This window comes from Stegostoma tigrinum, chromosome 2 (assembly GCF_030684315.1).
Source record: "Stegostoma tigrinum isolate sSteTig4 chromosome 2, sSteTig4.hap1, whole genome shotgun sequence".
NCBI classification, from domain to species: Eukaryota; Metazoa; Chordata; class Chondrichthyes; order Orectolobiformes; family Stegostomatidae; genus Stegostoma; species Stegostoma tigrinum.
The window spans coordinates 106,275,174-106,295,346 of record NC_081355.1 but is presented as its reverse complement, the minus strand read 5'-3'; the positions used below and the strand labels follow the sequence as shown (position 1 = coordinate 106,295,346).

The 20,173-nt window shown below is 46.2% G+C and overlaps 1 protein-coding gene across 4 annotated transcripts in view; it reads left to right on the top strand.

The window, feature by feature from the left end:
• The first annotated feature begins 4,776 nt into the window (after nt 1–4,776).
• sgo1 (shugoshin 1) overlaps nt 4,777–20,173 on the top strand; it is a 36,293-nt gene continuing 20,896 nt past the window's right edge. The window contains exons 1-2 of one of the 4 annotated variants that reach the window (XM_048550691.1): nt 4,791–4,901; nt 16,635–16,732. The gene's annotated coding sequence lies outside the window, so the exon portion shown is untranslated. The other 3 variants (XM_048550701.2, XM_048550711.2, XM_048550722.2) reach the window with 3 other exon arrangements.

The following is a 20,173-nucleotide window of genomic DNA, read 5'->3' as shown; positions in this document are numbered from 1 at the left end:
GCCGTCGCTTCCGGGAGTCTTATTCCTCTCCAAGGACTTGAGGGCTCTGGTCAGCTCATCCAGCGATATTGGCCGGTCCAGCCACTCCCTCATGCCGTCGTCTAAGACCTCCGTGATAGATGACAAGAACGACTCAGAGGCCGTGCTGTCCGTGGGCTTCGTGTCGTACAGTCTGGCATAGAAGGATCTGCTGATCCTCAAAACGTCGGGCCGAGATGACGTCACCGAGCCGTCGTCCTCCTTCAGCCGGCTAAGCACAGAGCTCTCTTTGTGCACCTTCCGAAAGGAGAAACGCGAGCACGTCTCGTCCTGCTCCACGGAGCGGACCCTGGACCGCAAGATTATCCTGGAGGCCTCCGCAGCGAAGAGCGAGGCTTGCTAGCCCCTCACCTCGCGGAGGTCCTCCGTGACATCGACCCCCATCAACTGCAGAAGGAGCAGGTTCTGCACCCTTTTCTGGAGTCGCGACAGCTTTCCCCGCCTCTCTCTGTCCTCAAGAGTGTTCAGAAGGCAAAAGAACCTCTTGATGTTCTCCTTCGCTGTCTCCCACCAGTCGCCTGGAGACTCAAAGATTCTCCAACCGGCGTACTCCCTCTTAAGCTCCTCGGCGTTCTCTGGGGTCAACAGAGTTGTGTTGAGCTTCCACGTCCCCTTGCTGGCCGGCTGGTCATCCTGTAAGTGATAGTCGGCCAACAGGAGGCAGTGGTCAGAGAAGAACACCGGCGCGATGCCGGTAGACCTGACCGAGAACGTCCGTGACACAAACAGGAAGTCTATCCTTGAGCAGATAGACCCGTCTGGCCGGGACCAGGTGTACCTCTGCTGTGCTCCGTCTGCAGGGGTGCTGAAGACATCGAGCAGCTTGGCGTCCTTCACCGTGCCCATCAGGAATCTGGACGTGATGTCCAGTTGACTCCCCCCACCCGCTGTCCCCACGCCGGATCTTCCATCTGCATCAATGATGCAGTTGAAGTCTCCGCCTAGGATGAGCGGCCTGGACGTAGCCAGCAGGGGTGGAAGCCGCTGCAGGACGGCCAACCGCTCATTCCGTACCGCTGGGGCGTACACGTTGATCAGCCTCAGGGGAGCATTCCCATAGGTGACGTCAGCCACTAGGAGGCGACCCCCCACCACCTCCTGAACTTGAGAGATGGTGAAGTTGCGCCCCCGCAGAATAGCCAGGCCCGAGGTGCGACAGTCATTTCCCCCGACCAGATCGAAGGCCCACAGGTCCAGGCGCCGGACCATTTCCCGTACCTGCCGAGGTGCGGTATCCTGCACTCCTGCAGAAACAGGAGGTCCGCCTTGATGGTGGTCAGGTAGGCAAACATGGACACACATCTCGCGGTTGACTTGACGCTGTGCACATTAATGCTCGCAACTCGTACCCCCATTGTGGGAGGGTGAACGCAGTACCCTCCCCAAGTCTAAGGTCCAGCTCCTCCATCTGTCCCTGCATGCCCATTGCCCGGGCTAACTGCTGGACGCTCTCCGGGCTCAGGAAACCGACGGTGCTGCCTTCCGGGTGGCATCCCCCCGTCAGGGGTGCGGAGGCAGGAGGGTCCGTCTCCAGGTCAGGCTGGGGACGTGCTGTTTCCCCCTTCCCGCCTGGAAGTCCCGGGGGGCCCTCCAGTGCTCCAGCGGCACTTGACTGGGTGTTGGAGGGAGCCTCAGGACGCCTCCCGTCACCTGGAAGCGGGGTGCTGCTTTCCTTCCCCCTCGAGATCTTTAACTTCTGCTTCGGGTGGGCCCTCTCCGAATCCCCCTCGTCAGAGGAGCTCTTATATCCCCCCTGTAGCTGCCTCTTACTGCCTGATTGTTGCGGTTCCTGGGCCCGTTGACGCACCTTCCTCCTCGCTTTCCGGACTGTTGTCCACCCCCCTGGGTCGCCTGTCGCCGCCTCCATTGGCTCCGGGTTGTCGGGGGGGGATCAGAGCCTGCAGGGGTGCTTTGCTGGCCTCGGGCCCATCCTGCAGGGCTGGGCCCTCCTGCACGGCCTGGCCCTCATGCACATTAGTGGGGTCCTTGCTGGGCCCTGGTGCCTTCCTCTCCTCCGGGGGGGCTGGCCCCGCATTTCCCCTGCCGGCGACCTGGGCGTAGGTGGTACCCCGCCGCGGGCATGCCCTATAGAAGTGGCCCGCTTCCCCGCAAAGGTTGCAGCTTCTCTCTCGTGGGCAATCCTTTGCAAGGTGTCCCTCCTCCCTGCAGATGGTGACTTTGCAGTCGGCCGCCATGTGACCTGACCTACCACAGGCATGGCAGACTTTAGGTTGCCCTGCATAGGTCAGGTAGCCCCTGCTCCCGCCGATCGCGAAGCTGGACGGTGGGTGTGCGACATTCCCATCTGCGCCCATCCTCAGCGTCACCTTGACCTGCCTCTTACTCGTCCAGATGCCAAAGGGGTCCACCATGTCAGTTAGGTCCCCTTCCACCTTCACATACCTTCCGAGGAAGGTCAGGACATCAACTGCTGGCACATGCGGGTTGTACATGTGTACAGTCACCATATGGCTCCTCTGTGCTGGCATCACAAACAGTGGGACAGCGGTCAATACAGAGAGGGGGCCCTCACCTCCTTTCTCCTTGAAAACCTCCAGGAAGCACTCGCAAAGCTTGGCACTCCGGAAGGTCACGTCATAAAAGCCTCCTCCAGGGAAATCCTGCAGGCAGTAAATGTCCGCAGCAGCGAACCCACAACAGTCCAACAGGACCCTCTTCACGAAGAAGGTGCGGTCCACAGGTGCACCTTCATCCATCTTCTTCATAGAAACATGGATGGTGTTCTGGACCCCCTGACCTGGGGCACAAGCACTTGCCGCAGCCATCGTTGCAGGTCGACTGTTCCCCTGAGCCAGCGTTAGGCCGAAGCCAGCATTAAGATCCACTGGTCACAAGGGTGCACAGCCAACCCGAACTCCTCCTTTCACCTCCAAGACAGCACTCTCCTCCTCTTGGTCCACAAGAGAATGGGTCTTTATTGTGTTCCAGATGTAAGCTGCTTGCCAGTTTGCTCCTAGATGTTTCATCCTCATTCTAGGTAACATCATCAGTGAGGATCCACCAAAGTGCTGGTGTTATGTCCCGCTTTCTATTTATCTGGTTAGGTTTCCTTGGGTTGGTGACGTGATTTCCTGCGTTGGTGATGTCATTTCCTGTTCTTTTTCTCAGGGGATGGTAGATTGGCTCCAAATCAATGTGTTTGTTGATGCACATCATCTGCACTTAGATGGGCAGGGATTAATCAAGAATAGGCAGCATGGGTTTTTGTTAAGAGGAGGTCATATCTGACCAAATAAGTTTTCAGATAGGTAACAAGGTGTGTTGATGAGGGTACCGCATTTGATATAGTCTATGTGGATTACAGCAAGGCTTTTAATAAGGTCCTGCAATAGGAAACTGATAGCAAAGATAAAAGCCAATGGGATGTAAAGAAATTTGGCTAATTAGATCCAGAATTGGCTGACTGGCAGGAAGCAGAGGGTAGCTGTTGAACACAGCAGGCCGGGCAGCATTAGAGGAGCAGGAAAGTTTGACGTTTTGAGTTGAGACCTTCTTCGGAAATTTCTGAAATGTCAAACTTTCCTGCCCCTCTGATGCTGCTTGGCCTGCTGTGTTCGTCCAGCTTCACACCGTGTTACCTCAGATTCTCCAGCATCGGCAGTTCCTGCTATCTCAGTAGCTGTTGAACACTATTTTTGTGACTGGAATCCTGTCCGATGGGGTCCCACAGAGATCAGTGTTGAGGCCCTTGTTATATCTATACATGGTTTAGACTTGAATATGGCAGGGTTGATCAATAAATTCACAGATTATATGAATATTAGTGGGATGGTAAATAGTGAGTACAGGTTTAAATTACAAGAGGATGTGGGTCGGCTGGTGAGTTGGTCAATTGAATTAAAATTGGATATACATGCTGAATAGTAGGGATGTGTTAAGGATCTGCGAGAACTTGATGTGCATGTCCACTGCTCACTTAAGGTAGCAGGACAGATGGATAGACAGACAAAGTAGTTAGGAAGAAATATCGGAAACGTTCCTTCATTAGATGCAAAGATTATGCTTGAAACGTTAGTTAGATTATAACTGATAGCGTGCAGTTGTGGAATTCACACTATAGGAGGGATACAACTGTACTAGAGAGGGTGTGGAAGAAATTTACTATGTTACTGGAAGAAACGTGCGGGATTTAATTGAAATATATAAAATTATGAGAGGCATAGATAGAAAACATCTCCTTATGCGATAACTGGGAGCGTTGATTTCAAGTAACAGTTGGAAGGTTAAAGCTGAGGATGTGAAGAAAGTTTTTGTTTCACTAAAAGGTGGCGATATCATGAACTCGCTGTCTGTAAAAGTGGTAAAGGCAGACATCCTCACTTAAGAATATGTAGATTGTGCACTTGCCACGGCATACGCGGCTGTAGTACAAATGCTGGAAGAGGGTCGAACAGTTTTGCTTTCGGTGTTCTTTTCTCAGCAGGTACTTAAGGCCGGAGCTCCCGCTGGCGGTAGATCTCTCCCACTTCGTAACTACGTTAATAAAATGTGAGGCTGGATGAACACAGCAGGCCCAGCAGCATCCCAGGAGCACAAAAGCTGACGTTTCGGGCCTAGACCCTTCATCAGCTCTCTGTGATGAAGGGTCTAGGCCCGAAACGTCAGCTTTTGTGCTCCTGAGATGCTGCTTGGCCTGCTGTGTTCATCCAGCCTCACATTTTATTATCTTGGAATTCTCCAGCATCTGCAGTTCCCATTATCACTCGGAACTACGTTGAGTCGTTGACTCCGCCCGTTAGCGGTCACGTGCGCTCGGCACAGGGAGCCAATCAGCTTCGGCCTTGCCTGAGTTTGAATTCGTTGTTTAGAATTTTCAACCGAGCGTCGGGACCCGGGAGCAGGTAGGGAGTCAGCACCGGGAGCAGGTAGGGAGGGTGAGTGAGGGTTCAGCACCGCGAGTCTGGGCGGAGCGGTGGCTCTAGGCCGTGATGTACTAGGTTTTCATAGAAACCCCACAGTGTGGAAACAGGCCCCACACCGACCCATCCCCCTCTAACCCACACATCCCTGAACACTACGGGCACCTTGACATGGCCAGTCCACCTACCCTGTGGACACGGGGAGAATGTGTAAAACTCCACACAGGCAATCGCCCAAAGCTGGAATCGAACTCAAGTCCCTGGCGCTGTGAGGCCCGGTTAACCGCAGGCTGCAGTGTTAACCACGGAGTACCGTGCCATCCCTTTCGCTTTGTCAAACACAGAATCCAAGTTCAGTACCGGCCTGAACGGCTTCCCTTTGCGTTGTCTCTTTCTGTCTGACCCTATCTTTGCACCGCCCCCCCCCCCCAACCCATCACAAATAATATTAGTGGCGGTGGCAGAGTCTGTCGATCGTACAGAAACCAAGTTGTTCACTTTGCTAAAGATGGGCAAGTCTCTGAGCACCCCTCTTTGTTTGTCCATATGTTCTTTGTATCTCTGACTCCGGGTAAGGCCCCGTCTCCACAGTGGTGGGTAACAATCTTGGGGTCTGGTGCCATTCTGCGCTACTAGAATTTTGAATGTCTCTGACGGAGAACACGATTGAAGCAAAGCTAGGAAGACACTTGTATACCTACATCTCATCTGAATGCGCATCAGTCAGTTCAGGATTCCTGAAGTGTAGTCACTCTAGTAGGAAAACTGAATAGAGCGCTTTCAGCTACAACGGAGTGACTTGTTGATTAGAGGGGTTTGATAAAATGAATAAGAAGAATGCTTTGCTGCTGCAGGGAAAGCTACTCCAGTAGCCATATGTGGAAATGGGAGCAGACCATTGTATGGACTGTGATTGAAGGCATGTGCTCATGATCAAGCCGTAAGACCACAAGAAATAGGAACAATAAAAGGTCATTTGGCCCCATGGTATGCTTTGCCTTCAACAGGATTCGTGGCTGAGCTGACCTTTCTCAATCTACTTTCTTGCCCATTTACCCCTGATCCTTGAATCTCTCTTGGCCATCAATGTACAAGGATCCTGCCCCTACAGCTCACTGTGGCAATGAGTTCCAAAGAATGTCACTGCACTGACAGCAGACATTCCTGTTCATCTCAGTTTTAAATCAATGTCCCTTTATTCTGAGACCTGGCCTTCTAGTCTTAGACTGTCCCATGAGGGGAAATATTCTCTCAGCATTTACACACTCAAGTCCCTTAAGGTTTCAATGTTTCAGTGAGATCACCTATTCTAAACTCCCAGCGATTAGAGTCCCAACCTGTTTAGATTTTGTTCATAAATACGGTTGATCCATCCCAGTGATCATCCTATTAAACCTTCTCCAAACTGCCTCTGATAAAATGATATCTTTCATTAAGTAAATGGACCAAATCTTCTCTTGGTACGCTAGATGTAATCTCACCAGTATCTTGTACTTTTATAGTAAGTCTTCTAGCATTTGGCTCTTCTTGTGTAAATGTTGACCCAGTTACCAAAATGGTCATTTGTTTCTCATTAATAACATTATCAGAAAGAAATGCCTGTCTGGCTCCTTTTAATAAGCTCAATCTGTTTCTTATGAACAAAAAAATTATTCTTAAAGCAAGTGGCAAATAAAAATAACCTTGTTTTAATCTAGACTTAAAAGTATTCCTTTAGAAGTATCCCTTGAATTCCTTAAGCAGTTACAAGACAAGTCAAACACGGGATAAGATGTGACAACTCTTGGTGTCTTGAAATTTCTGGTTGACCAGGCTAAATTGCCAAAAGTTTTAACTGATAAATGTTCAGTTCTGATTCCAGTCAACTTAGATTTGAGTTGTTGAGAATTGGCCACAATCCACTGCCAGCTAGACAGAAATACAATTACTTGGAAATTCTATCAAGTTCCTAAGGATGACTTCTAAAAAACAGGATTTCAGGAGTGAAATCATCTTACAGATGCCATTAGGTCCATCGAGTCTACACCAACTCGCTGAAGAACATCCCACCCACCTTATCCCCATAGCCCCAGGTCAAAAGTACTTCTCAACTATGTCTGCAAGAAGCTCCCCCATGCTGCTCCTCTTGAACTGCATAGCGGCAGGTGGAGCATACAGGAGGCCGAAGGCTTCCTAGATAGGAAAACCAAGGGTTCAGCCAGGTAGATGGGTAACTGCCAAGAGAGGGAGTGCAGGGCTCCACTGTGACTATTCTGCTGTCAAACAAGTGTACCATTTGGATACTCCAGTTCCTGCTAATTCTACCCACATGGCCTCGCTGGATGAGCCCTCCAAGATGTCCTCACTTTGTCACAGCTGTGCCATTTTCCTTAATCAGAAGCACAACTCTGGGAGGTGAATGGTCTCTCAGGAAAGCAAAAGCAGCAGCCAGATCAATGGCATCACAATTGGTTCGATACAACAGGGAGGGTCAAAGTCTAGGTGAGTGGTAGTGATTGGGACTGTATAATGAGGGGCACAGGTGTTTCTGTGATTGTGAGTGAGACTGCAAAATAGTGTGATGCCTTGTGGTGGCAGGGTGAAGGATGTTTGAGTGGGAACAGGATATTCTGAAAATGGAGGGTGAACGGCCTGAGGTCATGATTCATATTGGTGCTAATAACATAGACAGGAAGAGACTCCTGCAATGGGAGTTTAGGGAGTTAGGTAGAAAGTTGAAAAGCTGGCCCTCTAGATTGTAATCTTGGGGTTACTCCCTGTGCAACATGTTAGTGAGGCTAGAACTAGGAAGGTAACACAATTGAATGTGTATCTAAACAGCGGGTATGGGAGGGCGGGCTTCAGACCTGGATCATTGGGATCTCTTCCAGTGCAGAAGGGCGGATTGCACCTAAACTGGAGATGCACCAATATCCTTCATAGGGAGATTTGCTAGTGCCATTAGTTGGGTTTTAACTGGTGGTAGGGAGTGGAGGCCAGAACAATAGGTCAGCATATAGAATAATTGTGGAGAAGGTCGGGATTAAGTCAAGGAAGTCTAAGAGGAGGACAGACAGGGATTATAACGGGGTTATACCATATCCCTTCCAAAAGTTAGTAGGACGTAAAGGAGCAGATATGTAGGCAGATCATGGAAAGATGTAAAAACAAGTGTTGATGTACTGGGTAATTAACATGGTGGGACTGGAAGTGTATTTATTTAAATGCAAAACATTACAGACTAGGCAGATGAGCTTAGAGCCTGGATTACTACATGGAACTATGATGCTGTAGCCATCCCAAAAACTTGGTTGAGAGAACAATGGGACTGGCAGTTCAGTGATCCAGGGTTTAGAAGTCTCAGGTCAGATAGTAATGTAAAAGGGACCGGGGAGTTGTGTTTCTGATTAAGGAAAATGGCACAGCTGTGACAAAGTGAGGACATCTTGCAGGGCTCATCCAGCGAGGCCATGTGGGCAGAACTCAGGAATAAGAAAATTGCAGTCACTATGATGGAGTTATCCTAAAGGCTTCCCAAAGCCCAATGAGAAATAGAGGAGCAGATATGTAGGTACATCATAGAGAGATATGAAAACAACAGGGTTATTGTAGTGGGTGTTTTTAACTTCTCCAGTATTGAATGAAGCACCCATTGTGCCAGGGCTTAGGTGGAGCAGAATTTGTTTGGTGCATCCAAGAAGGTTTTTTTGAAACAACAAGTAGATAGTTCAATTAGTGAAGGAGCCATACTCAACCAGGGAATGAGTCTGGCCAGGTGATCAAAGTTTCAATGAGGGAGCATATTGGGATCAGTGATAATCATTCCATAAGTTTTAAGATAGATATGCATGAGGGTAAAATTTGCCCTTGGATGGAGCTGCTAAGTTGCAGGAATGCTAATTACAACAGTATTAGCAGGAACTGGAGAAATTAAATTGGGGGTGGCTGTTTGAGGGTAAATACACATTTCTCACGTGGGAGTCTTTTAAAGGCCGGTTAATCAAAGTTTAGGATCAGCATATTTGTGTGAGGATAAAATATAAGGATGGAAAGATTTGGGAACCTTTGATGACAAGAAATATTGCAAGTTTAGTCAAAAAAGGGAAGGAAGTATACTTAAGGTTTCAGAAACCAAAATCAAATGAGGCTCTTGAGTATAAAAGAAGCAGGAAACAGCTTTAAATGAGAAAGTAGGAGGGCTAGAAGCAGCCGTGAGATGTCTTTGGTAAGTAGAATTAAGGAGAATCCCAAAGTATTTTATACCCATTTTAAGAGCAAGAGGGTAACTTGGGAAAGGGTTGGTCTACTGAAGGACAAGGGAGGGAATTTATACATGGAGCCAGAGGAAGTGTGTGTGGTTCTTAATGAGTACTTTACATCAGTGTTCACCACGAATGACACTGATGGTAAGATCAAGAAGGGATATGTTGATATTCTGGGGCATGATGATATTGAGGTGGCAGTGTTGGGCATCTTAAAACGCTGAGATTGATAGGTCACTGAGGCTGATGGGATCTCTCCCAAAGTATTGAAGGAGGCAAGGGAGAACGTTGCTGGGGCCTTGACAGAGATCTGTGTATCGTCTTTAGCCGTAGGTGAGGTCCCAAAAGACTGGAGAATAGTCAGCATTGTTCCTTTAAGAAGGGCAACATGGATAATCTAGAAAATTATAGGCTGGTAAACTTTACATCAGTGGTAGGGAAATGATTGGAGAGGATTTTTAGGGACAAGATTTACTTGCGTTTGAAACTGATTGGACTTATTTGGGATAGTCAGCATAGCCTTGGGTGAGGGAGATCTTGTCTCAAATTTGATTGAGTTTTTTGAGGATGTGGCCAAGATGATTGAAGTTCGGGCAATCAATGTTGTGTATGGGATTTTACTAAACCATATGATAAGGTCCCTCATGACACACTAATCCAGAAGTTCAAGTCACATGGATACAAAATTGGCTTGGTCAGAAGAAGTTGTGGAGGGCTGTTTTTCTGACTTAAGGTCTGTGACCAGTGGTGTTCCGCAAAGTTCAGTGCTAGGACTTCTGCTGTTATACAAATGAATTGGATGAAAATGTAGATGACCTGATTAAGTTTTCAGACAACACAAAAACTGGAGTTGTGGATAGTGAGAAAGGTTATCAAAGAATTCGACAGGATATAAATCAATTGGAAATGGCAGAAGTAATTTAATCCGGGCAAGTGTGAACTGATGCGTTTTGCGAGGTAAAATTAAAGAGGACAGTATGCAGCAAATGGCAGGGTCCTTAGCATCCAATGAGATCATGGGGTCCAAATCTGTAGCTGTCAGAAAATGACAACACAAGTGGATTAGGTGGTATGGATGCCGTGCAACATGTTTACCTTCATCGGGCATTGAGTATATAAGTTGGCAAAGTTGCAGCTGTATAAGACTATAGTTAGACCACATTTGAGTATTGTGTGTAGTTCTGAGTGCCACATTGTAGGAAGAATGTAGAGGCTTTAAAGAGGCTGCCATGGAGATTTAACAGGATGTTACCTGAATTGGAGATAAGGAGAAGTTGGGCAACTTGGACAGTTTTTGCTAGAGCGTCGGAGGTTGAGGATTGATCTAATTGAAGTGTATAAAACATATGAGAATGGATAGGGTGAATAGTCAAAGTCTTTCTGCCAGGGTGGAAATAAAACCCGCAGACAAGGGAGGCACAGTGGTAGTGTGGTGCACTGATCTCTGCATCGTCTCGGCCAGGCACCAACTCTCTGACACCACCACCTATCACCCCCTTGATCATGACCCCACCCCCGAGCACCAAACCATCCACAACCTCATCACCTCAGGTGACCTCCCACCCATAGCCTCTAACCTTATCATTCCCCAACCCCACATGCCCACTTCTACCTCCTTCCCAAAATCCACAAACCTGACCACCCTGGTTGACCCAACATCTCCGCCTGCTCCTGCCCCACCAAACTTATCTCCACCGATCTCAACACCATTTTCTCCCCCTTGATCCAGGAACTCCCTACCTACATCCGTGACACCACCCACACTCTCCACCTCCTCCAGAACTTCCAATACCCCAGTTCCCAACACCTCATTTTTACTATAGACATGCAATCCCTAAACACCTGCATTCCCTGTGCAGATGGCCCAAAGGCCCTCTGCTTCTTCCTGTCCCGCAGGCCCAACCAGTCCCCCTCCACTGGCACCCTCATCCGCTAAGCTGAACTCTTCCTCACCCTTAACAACTTCTCTTTCAATTCTTCCCACTTCATGCAGACCAAGGGGGTGGCCACGGGTATGCCTGCCTCTTTGTAGGATACGTGGAACAATCTCTTCTTCCAAAGCTGCACTGGCTCTATCCCCCATCTCTTCCTCCGTTACGTTGATGACTGTTTCAGCACCGCCTTGTGCTGCCACGAGGAGCTCGAACAGTTCATCCACTTCGTTAACGCCTTCCACCCCAACCTTAAGTTCATCTGGACTATTTCTGATACTTCTCTCTCCTTCCTGGACCTCTCTGTCTCCATCTCGGGCATCCACCTGGAAACCGATATCCATTTTAAGCTTACTGACTCCCACAACTACCTAGAATACTCCTCCTCTCATCCATCTTCCTGCTAAAAGGCCATCCCCTATTCCCAATTGCTTTGCCTCTGCCACATCTGCTCCTGAGATGAGGCATTCCATTCCCGAACATCCCAGACGTCCTTTTTTTATCAAGGACTGCAACTTTCCCTCCACAGTGATCAAAAATGCCCTCGACTCTGTTTTCCACAACTCATCCCTTGCACCCCCTACTCGCAATAATAACCAAAACAGAATCCCTCTCTCGTACCACCCCACCAACCTCCAAATCCAATTCATCATCCTCCAACATTTCCACCCTCTGCAATCTGACCCCACTACCAAAGACATTTTTCCCTCCCCACCCTTATGTGCTTTTTGGAGGGACCACTCACCGTGACTCCCTTGTCCGCTCCACACTCCCCTCCAGCCCCACCACCCCCAGCACATTTCCCTGCAACCGAAGCAAGTGCTACACCTGCCCCTATACTTCCCCCCTCACCCCCATCCCAGGCCCTAAGAAGATGCGCCCCTTCCACATCAAACAGATGTTCATCTGCACATCTGCCAATGTGATGTACTGTATCCGCTGTTCCTGTTGTGGCCTCCTCTACATTGGAGAAACCAAGCGGAGGTTTGGGGACCGCTTTGCGGAATACCTCCGCGCAGTTCGCAACAAACAACTATACCTCCCAGTCGCCAACTATTTCAACCCCCCTCCCTGACTCCTCAGACGACATGTTTATCCAGGGCCTCCTGTATTGCCACAGCGACACCACCCAAAAGATGCAAAAACAGCGTCTCATATTTCGCTTGGGAACTCCGCAGCCCAAGGTTATCAATGTGGACTTCACACGCTTCAAAATCTCCCCTCCCCTGACTGCATCCCAAAACCTGTCCAGCTACTCCCCGCCTCCCTAACCCATCCTCCCACCTCAAGCCCCACCCCCATCTCCTACCCACTAACCTCATCCCGTCTTCTTGACCTGTCCGCCCTCCCTGGACCGACATTTCCCCTCCGTAACTCTCCACCTACAATCACCTTCACTGGCTCTAACACTGCCTCTTTGACCTGACTGTCACCTCTCACCCTATCTTCTCCTTTATTCATCTTCTATCTGCCTCTCCCTCTCTCCCCTTCCTCTTCAGAATCCCCTTCCCCACCCCCATTTCTGAAGAAGGGTCTCGACCCAAAACGTCAGCTTTCCTGCTCCTCTGCTGCTTGACCTGCTGTGTTCATCCAACGTCACACCATGTGATCTCAGATTCTCCAGCATCAGCAGTTCTTACTATCTTTGTGAGGAAAGTGTTTCTTTTTAGAGGGTGGCAGGTGCCGGACATGTTACCAGGGAGTTGTTAGAAGCAGAAAATTTAACACAGTGTAAGAGGCATTTAGACAGATACATGAGCAGGCAGGATACTGAGAGATATGGAATATGTGCAGGCAGATGGGATTAGTTTAGAATAGCATTGTGGTTGGCACGGACATGGTGAGCCGAAGAACCTATTCCTGTCCTATACTCTTTACTGTTCTGTGTTTGTTCTGGAGCCTTCTCACTCTCCCTTCTCCTAAGTTAGAAAGAAATATTAAATCCAGGGAATGTTGCGAGGCAACCATTAGCATAGGATCCCATGTCCCCTGAAAGCTAGGTTTTCCTGGTAATTAAACCAGTAAATTTCATTTCCTTGAACTTCACAGCTTTTCCAAAGTACTTGGTTTTTCAGTAAAACAGCCAGTGGCTTACAGCACATATTAAACTGTTGGTTTCGGTTCCGAAAAAAAAACACAGCACTACCCTTCTCAATTCAGTGAATGTCAATTGGCCCAAAATGTTCCAGTGTTTTCTAATTCGTTCTTAGATATAAATGTATTCTCGACACCAATCAAACTCCTGAGCTATGCAATGTTCAGGGGTTTGGGCACTGCTAGCGAGACCAGCATTTATTGACCTTCCCTAATTGTTCTTGATCTAGATGATTGCTAAAAATTTCAGAGGACTTTGAGTTAATTACACTATTGTGACAGGGAATGATGTAGGCCAGACCAAGTAAGGATGGCAGATTTCCTTCACAAAAGGATATCAGTGAACCAGAGGACAATCAGCAATTAATTGTCATTAGATCAGCATTTGATTACAGATTTTTAATCCATTTGAATTTCATCAACTTGTCATGGGGCAATGCCAGAAAGGACTCTGGATTAGTTGTTTGGTGCCATTACCATTACACCACCTTTGGTTTTCACCCCAGTCAATTGATTTATTGTTGAGACATGCAGTAATTCTTGGTCGACAACTTACTAACTTTGCATGTGGAGGGTTTCCTAACTACTGTACTCTTCAAAGTCATGGTCTTAATTTTTTGGCAACTCGTCTTAAACCAAGATTTCAAAATGAGCAGAATCAATTCCCCTTTGCTTGAAGACTTAGATCATGTCAAGTTGGTCCTTTATTTTCCAAGTTTCACCTTGTTTGACTTTAAACTGTGTAATTGTTCTTTGCCAATTAATCTTTGGAATTCAGGTTCTGATGACTCTTTTCTGCACTATCTCCAAGAGTAGAATATCTTTCCATAGGTATGAAACCCAGACCTGTGTGTCTTGTGTATTTGCATACTTTAACAGGAAAGTGGAGAAGCATTTGAAGTAGAGCATGGTACAGCTTTAAAGACATTGAAACTCAGCCTAAAGAAATTCACATTTCTTTATATGATAGTTTTACACTGTTGAAGTTGCAAGGCTTATCTATGGTATACAGTTTTGAAAGGCAATGAAGCCTGGATTTTATGTTAAGCTATATTTCAGCAGTTACTTTTGTGCGGCAGGACAGGAAGAAAAGAGCATCATTACGATCAGTTCTGCAGGTACTACTGAGACTGCATCTCGAGTCCTGGAAACAGTATCTTATTTAAGGAAGGACACAAATGCATTGGAGGCAGTTCAGAGAAGATTTAGCAGATTGGAATAAGAGGATTGTTTTAAGAGTCAAGGTTGGACAAGCTGAGCTTCTATCCACTGAAGTTTCAAAGATTAACAGATGACTTGATTTCCCTAAACAATCATGTATTTGAGAACTGCCATCCTTACCTGGTGTGGCCTACATGTGACTCCTGACCCACAGCAATGTGGTTGACTTATAACTGCCCTTTGGAATGGGCAATAAACACTTGCCCAGCCAGCGATGCCGTCATCCTGTGAATATTTTAAATATAAAACTTGAGGAATCTTGATGGGGTAGATGTGCAGAGGATATTGTTTCCCAATAGGAGAATCAAGAACTGGAGCTTGCTATTTAAAAATACCACACTCTCTCTCCATTGAAGCAGAAATGGTGAAATTACTTCTGATGATTGAGAAAAAGCAGAATCCTTGAATATTTTTAAGACCAAGGCAATACCTTTTTATCCATTGCTTTAGAATTTATTAGAAGTAGCAAAGATTTGAGGTAGGTGTTAAAATAATTTTTTATATGTTGGATGTGGATATTGCTGCCACCAACATTTGTTGCCAAGAGGGCAGTTGAGTCAATCTTGCTGTGATTATGGAATCACGTGCAGGTAATGTTGGCAACCATGTGACGATGGCAGCACCTTTCCAATAAAGGGCGCTAGCGAACCAGATGGGTTTTTACATCAATTCACCATGGTTACGTGGTTGCCACGAGTTTAGCTTTTTGTCCCATACTTTGTGAATCAAATTCCATGGTGGTTTTCAAGCTCACAGCTTCAGAACATTAACATGGAGTTCTGGATTACTTACCAAGTGAATTACCACTGCGCTACCATCTTCCCCCTATGAAATAAATCGTTTGCCTTTTTAGTCAGTGAGATGTGCTGTCTTTCTTTACCTGATGTGCTGTTGAGATCCTTTTGAACGCCACATATGTTGTGGCCACCGGTCTTTTCATTCCCCCAGTTTATCAATGTCCTTCTGAATACTGCAGCCACTTGTGTCACTGATTACTTTAATTTAGAGTTTTGCATCTCCTGCAAACTTTGAAGTTATGTCTATATCAAGGTTATTATTATATCAAAAGTTGCTATTCCAATTTTGACACCACTTGGTTACTGTTGAATGTTGCCCACACCCTCATCTGAAATTCATTTGTTTACTGTTGTTCTGTACTTTCAACCCCTTAACCAACTTCATATCCACACCATTGACAGAGGGGGAAAATTGAATTTCATTGTGGTAATCAAAAATATTTGGATACCATTTTCCACATCAATTGCATTACCCTCATCCACCATCTACGTTAATTTGTTTAAAGCTGTGATTTATATTTGTCAATGAAAGCCAGCATGGATTTGATAAGTTATGGGATAAGCAATTAATTTTGACGTTATTATCTTTGCAACCAAGTTGGGTTGACTGGCCTTCATTGTTATATTTATCCCTTTTTGTTTTTGTTTTTTGAACATCTATGTAAGTTTCCACCAAACAGCGCTCTAGCAACAGTTCCATTGTTTAAGGAAAATTGGAAGCTAGCAGCCAGAGTCTCAGCAGCTTCTTCTCTTATTCCCTCAGTAACCTAGGATGCATTCCATCTGGCCTTTACTACTTCTGATGGGATGAAGCTTCAACAAAATTTGAAATGAAGATGATAGGAAAGAGAGTAGTGAGGTAACAGGGCTAATATAAGTCAGGGAAGAAAAGGATTGTGAATTGTGGAACTTGATGTACTATTGATTAGTGTTAGCACAGATTAGAGTTTAGACTGAGGAGAAAAAGAAGCCAATAAAGTTAATACTGGAGACGTTAGTATGTGGGGCTGTCAACCACGAAGGAGCTTCAGAACCTGAAGTCTAGGCAGGCACTGCCGTGGCTGTTTGAGCTTTGGATATTGGCCGAGGGAGGGTGAAGACTTATCCAAGGAAGCAGCGTTTGTGGTAAGGACTGAAGGCAATATCTTTGATCTTGCTGTGAAGAAAGGAGGCAGTGGATTTTGGACAAGTGAAAATGACATTCACCAGAGTCAGCGTGCTTTTATGAAGGGTAAATTTGTGTTTGACTAATTTGCTAGAGTTCTTCAGGATGTAACAAGTAAAGTGGATCATGAGGTCTTGTAGATGTGGTTCACCTGGACTTCAAAAAGCCATTTGATAAGGTGCCACACATAATATTAATACGTGATTGATTTATTGTTGTAAATGTACCAAGATCCAGTGAACATTGTTGCTTTGTGTCCTATACAGGCAGATCGTACCACACAAAGTGCATCAGGGTAACAGAACAGAGTGCAGAATGCAGTGTTAAAGCTGCATAGAAAGAGATCTGAATTAACATTTGAGAGGTATGTTCAAAAGTCTGATAACAGCAGAGAAGAAGCTGTTCTTGAATCAGTTCATACATGATTTAAAATTTTTACATATGCTTGATGGAAGAGAGTATAACTGGGGTAGAAAAGATCTTTGATTATGTTGGTTGCTTTCCTGAGGCAGCAGGAAGTAGAAGAAATCAGTGGAGGGAAGGCTGGTTTGCGTGATGGACTGGGCAGTGTCCATGGTGCTCTAGTTTCTTGCAGTCTTGAGAAGAGCAGTTGCCATACCACACTGTGGTGCATCCACATGGGAGGCTTTCTACAGTGCATCTATTAAAATTGGTAATGTCTGTGATGATAGTGGCATACTTAATTGGGTTGGTTGCTGAGTTCTTTGAATATCGAGCAGTCCACCAACTCTGAGCAGTTCCCTCGAAGCCCATCTGCTGCTTCAAACTAACACTGCATTACTTTCTGTGCTGGTTCCTTACACTTCAATTTCTGCTTATAAGCTGGGAGGAGGAGCACTACGTTGTGATCTGATTTTCCAAAATGCTGATGAGGGATGTGGCGGTGGGCATCTTTGGTTGCATAGCAACGGTCAAGGATGTTTGGACCTCTGGGACAGGAGATGTGTTAATGATATTTTGGTACCACATTCTTGAGGTTGACCTGGTTGAAGTCACCGGCTACTGATATTCCAATTCCAGGGAGCAGTAACTCTCCTGGGTCACCACGCTTGAGCAGTGGAAGGTGCTGAGCATGCGGCAGACCCTACTGACCCTTGCCTATACCGAGGACATGGAGTGTTCCATCTGGTGAACTGAGAAACCCATAGGCTGTAAGGCATAGTCAGGTATAGCAGAAGTGAGCCATATCTCTAACTCGGCACACAAGTCTCTCAATTCCCTTTGGAAGGTGAGTCTAACTTTAAGCTCATCCATTTTGTTCTTAATGGCTTGGACGTTTGCCAGGAGTGTGCTGGGCAGAGGGTACTTGAACTCCTGAGGTTTCAGTCTCCCATGTCTGCCCTCCTGATGGGATCCTGGGTACCAGTCATATTTTTGTCGGCGGGGGGTTGGAATGTTGCGGGTGAAGGTGGTGGTCTTGCAGCTAGTTCTGTCAGGTCACTGGGATCAAGTCTTATTCCTGTGCTGGTCAAGCCTTAGTTCCAGGTTTCCAGAGGTCAGCGAGGCCAGGCCTGCAGGAAGCCAGTTGGCCCTTTGGTCCCCTGGGCTTGTGAATCCAGTGTCGGTAGTCGAGCCTTGTCGGTTATTGAATCTTTAAATCTGAAAGTAGATCTAAGAGAACATTGTTAGTGATTCTGATGCATTAGAATTGAGCTTTAGGAGAGCAGGGTGATTTAAGATATGTAAGAACAAGATCTGCTATAGAAAGCTTGCAAAATATTGCTCTGCTCTGGCATCATCGTGAGCACAAGGTAAGATCACATCGGGTTAGGAGTAATATGAATAATATACTAGATTGAGGATCAGCTAAACAACTGAAAAGAGTGTTGGGATAAATGGATCTTTCCCTGGCTCATTCGTGGATACTCCAGAGTTTGGTCCTCGGGACCCCAATTATCCACAATCAGTTAATGACTTGAATGCGGTTGTACAATGTACTATAGCCAGATTTGGAGAGGACACTAAAATAGGTGGGTCAGTAAATTGCAGTGAAGGAATAGGAAATTTACACCGGATATGTATTCAGGGAATGGGCCAAAATTTGGCAATGAAGTTTAACATGGATAAGCATAAGGTTATCCATTTTGGTTGGAAGAATAAAAAGGCAACTTATTATCTAAATGGAGAGAAACTTCAGAGTGCATCAGTGCAGATCTGGATGTCCTCATGCATGCGTTGCAGGAAGCTGGTGTGCAGGTACAGCAGGTAATAAGGAGAGCAAGTAGCATTTACTGCTACAGGAATGGAGTAAAAATAATAGGGAAATGTTGTTACAATTGTACCCTTTGTCAGGTCAGTGTTATGAGAGCTTGTGCTTTCAAATAAACCTGTTGGTCTATAACCTGATGTCTTGTGACTTCTGACCTTGTCCACCCCAGTCCGACACAGGCATTTCCACACAATTGTACAAAACGTTGGAGACTCTACATCTGGAGTGCTGCATATATTTTTGTCCCCATACTTGAGGAAGGATGTCGTTGTATTGGAGGCAGCTCTGAGATGGTCCTTATGATTAATTCCATTAGACTTTACTAGCATAACTATTACTGATGCTTGTGCTTCCTGTCCAACTGCGGGCATCTTTTTTTCTCGCTCATGCTCTCACTCTCCCTCTCCTTCTCCCTCACTCAAGGCGCCTAAATGGGAGATGAGGTGTTGTTTGGGTTGAGCTTCGCTGGAACACTGTAGCAGGCCCAGGATGGAAATGTTTGTATGGGAGCAAGATGGATTGTTTGAAAGTTCAAAGAACAAACACAGTATTCCACAAAGCAGTCATTGAGTGTGTCTGTTATCACCAACGTAAAGGAGACCACATTGTGAGCAGTCAGTACATTGACTGTTGAACAAATTGCAAGTAAACTACTGCTTCACCTGGACGGTGTGTTTGAGGCCTTCGACAGTGAGGAGGGAGGAGCTGAAAGGCTAAATGTTGCACCTTCAATTTTGCTTTTATTCAGGGCATCTGTACTAGATGAGGGAGAAGCTTGGAATGAGAGGAAAAGAATCCACTTGTCGTGGTCTGTGTAGATACTGGCAGCAGAGTGAGGAAAGAAGTTCTGCTTTGGGATTGCATTGCAACTAAGACTACATTACAAAGCATAATCACAAAGATGATCTTGGCATTACTACCCAAGCCATGTACAAATTGCTGTAAATAACGTCTGAGGGATAAATTTGAGACTCGGCTTTCTGATTGATGGGCAGTGGCGCTAGTATTGGGGAAAGAGAGCTGCTCTGTTGGGACAGGCTTCATTTGAACCCTGCTGGGACCGGTGAACTGGCAAATTATATTGTAGTTTGATAGGTTGTAGATAGGGCTTTAAAATAATTTGGGGAGGGATTCAAATAAAGAAAAATGTAAAATATCAAAAAGGAATGAGAGCAGAGATGCAAGGCATTGAAGTGAATGATAAGTCTGACGGAAAGGGGTAGCAAATATAAATAGAAGAATGCAGCAGAAATTGGAACCAGAATAAGTTATGATAAAAAGTCAAAGCTTAAGGTTCTGTCTGAATGCATGCAGTAGTTGTAACAAGATCATGAGTTGCCAGCACAAATACAATAAATGAACATGACTTGATAGCTATTATGGAAATGTGGTTGCGTGGCGGCCGCAACTGGGCAAACTATATTCACTGGTATTTGACGTTACTTATATGTGGGTTGAAAGAAAAAGGTAGGGTAGAGTCAGTAAAGGAAGGTATCCATGCAAGGATGGTTAGTTCTAAAGGTATAATACATCTTAATGTGGAAACAGTTGGGTGGGAACAGACAATAGTCAGAG